At 36.8% G+C, this 2,731-nt stretch overlaps 1 non-coding gene across 1 annotated transcript; it reads right to left on the bottom strand.

Moving 5' to 3' along the window:
- Positions 1–426: 426 nt before the first annotated feature.
- On the bottom strand, positions 427–533 carry LOC136221257 (small nucleolar RNA R71). Its single transcript, XR_010685033.1, has one exon. It is a non-coding gene; the product is annotated as a small nucleolar RNA R71 (small nucleolar RNA).
- Positions 534–2,731: the final 2,198 nt, after the last annotated feature.

The raw sequence follows: 2,731 nt of genomic DNA, 5'->3' as shown, positions 1-2,731 counted from the left end.
AAAAACAAAAATAAGACCCCAGTAAAAACATATACCGAGCCAGAAAAAATGGCAGACCCACCAACACTTATGGAATATGCTAGGCCAGGTGTGGCCGGTGTAACCAATAGTATCGTTAGACCCAGAATCACCGCAAATCAATTTGAGATTAAGCCAGCTTTGCTTAATATGTTGCAAAATAATGTAACATTTTACGGGTTACCTAACGAAAATCCTAACACCCACTTAACAAATTTCCTTGAAATTTGTGACACTTTTAAAATTCCAGATGTGACTGCAGAAGCAATCAAACTTCGCCTCTTTCCCTTCACCTTGAAGGACAGAGCCAAAGAATGGTTAACTTCTATGCCAGCCGCAACTTTTGCCACTTGGGAACAATTAGCCCAAGCATTTTTATCTAAATATTTTCCTTTAGCAAAAACCGCAAGAGTCATAAAGGAGTTAACATCTTTTTCTCAAAATGACAATGAGACTCTTTATGAAACTTGGGAACGTTTTAAAGAACTTCAACGTTTATGCCCACACCACCAATTACCCGCTGAACTTTTAATGCAAACATTTTACAATGGACTAAATCCTACAACTAGGGGTTCATTAGATGCTATGTCGGGAGGGCTATTTATGAAGAAAACATCAGCCCAAGCGAGAACTTTTGGAGGAAATGGCAATCAACAGCAGTATGTGGCCCGCGGAACGTGGACATATGCCGGTGGAAAAACCATCATCCTCAACCACACCATCAGTTAAAGGTATAGTTGAACTTGATCCAGTCGCAATGCTACAAGCCCAATTTTCTGCTTTATCGCACAAAATTGACAAGTTTATGGCACCACGCGATACCAATGGTAATCCAGTCCAAACGGATATGGACTACGAAAATATGAGTGAGATCGAACAGGTAAATTTTGTCCAAGGGCAAAACCAAACTAATAATCCTTATTCTAATACCTATAATGTTGGATGGAGGAATCATCATAACTTTAACTGGAAAGATAACAGTAACAATAATGCCAGTGCTAATCAAAATCGTACCACTAATTATCAAAATCAGTCAAGAGATACGATTAGCACTTTATCTTCTAAAATCGATAAGTTTATAGATGCTATCAGTGGAAAAATAAGTAATCACGACGATGGTTTTAAACGGATCGAAAACAAATTCGATCAGCTTATTAAAAACCACTCATCTAGCATCCATAATTTGGAGATTCAAATTGGTCAACTTGCTAAATCAATTCCATCCCGAAAAGAGGGAAGTCTTCCCAGCCATACGGAAGAAAATCCGAAAGAGCAGGTGAAGGCTATTACTCTTCGTTCAGGAAAAAATTATCAAGGGCCTGAAATGCCTAAAGATGCAACATTACCAGGAACTGATTTACCAAAGTCCAAAGAAGATATCTTAAACACAAATAGTTCACCATCTGACGCAGGTACCAAAACTTTTGTACCCAAACCACCTTTTCCACACAAAGTCCGAAATAAGGACTATGATAAACAACTTCTAACGTTTTTGGATAAACTTAAAAATTTACACATCAATTTGATATTTATGGATGCAATCACACAAATTCCTAACTACGGTAAGTTTTTAAAAGATTTGATTTCAAAGAAAATCAGTTGGGAAGGAATTTCATCCATTTCGTTAACTGAAGACTGTAGTTCAATAGTATCAAGTAATTTGCCCACTAAACTCAAGGATCCCGGATGTTTTACTATTCCGTGTAAGTTGGGAGATATTGAATTCCCAAGTTGTCTTTGTGATTTAGGAGCAAGTATAAACTTAATGCCATTGTCTATTTTTAACAAGTTAGGTTTAGAAGAAGATATCAAACGTACCAATATGGTTTTGCAATTAGCGGATCAAACCACTAAAAGGCCGTATGGTATAATTGAAGATGTTTTAGTCAAAGTCGATAAATTTATTTTTCCTACCGATTTTGTTATATTAGACTTTGCATATGATGTAAATTGCCCTTTAATTTTCGGTAGACCGTTTATGAACACGGGACGCGCTCTAGTAGATGTGTCGGAAGGGAAGGTAGTTTTAAGGATATGAGAAGATAAGGTCGAGTTTAACATGAACAAAGCGATGAAATACCCTATGGAGGAATTCGCTTGTATGAAACTTGATTTAGTCGAGGAATGTGTCAATGATGTAATTCAAAGTGAAGAAATGATTGAACCTATAATAGATGAGGAATTAGATGATAAGGACCCAGAGCCTTTGATTAGAGAAGATGGACCAGTTCCGCCTTCAATTGTAACACCCCCTAAATTAGAACTTAAAGAGTTACCCAGTCATTTGAGGTACGCTTTCTTAGGCGAAGGCAATTCTCTACCTATAATTATTTCTAACAAATTAACAAGCGATCAAGAAGAAAAAGTGAAAGAAGTTGTTAGAAATAAGATAGGAAGTATGGGTTGGCAAATTTCAGACTTAAAAGGAATTAATCCTAGTATAGTAATGCATAGAATTCACTTAGAAGAGGATAAGCCACCTAAAGCGGATAGGCAAAGACGCTTAAATCCGAACATGAAAGAAGTAGTAAAAAATGAGATTACTAAACTTTTAGACAATGGAATCATTTATCCGATCTCGGATAGTGAATGGGTTAGTCCAATCCATTGTGTACCTAAAAAGGGAGGCATAACTGTTGTAAGAAATGATGAAGGTGAAATTATACCTACACGAACCACCACTGGTTGGAGGGTTTGTATAGACTATAGGAAC

The sequence above is a fragment of the Euphorbia lathyris genome, chromosome 2, assembly GCF_963576675.1.
Source record: "Euphorbia lathyris chromosome 2, ddEupLath1.1, whole genome shotgun sequence".
Lineage (NCBI taxonomy): Eukaryota > Viridiplantae > Streptophyta > Magnoliopsida > Malpighiales > Euphorbiaceae > Euphorbia > Euphorbia lathyris.
The sequence above is the reverse complement of the archived record's forward strand: the minus strand, read 5'-3'. Positions and strand labels throughout refer to the sequence as shown.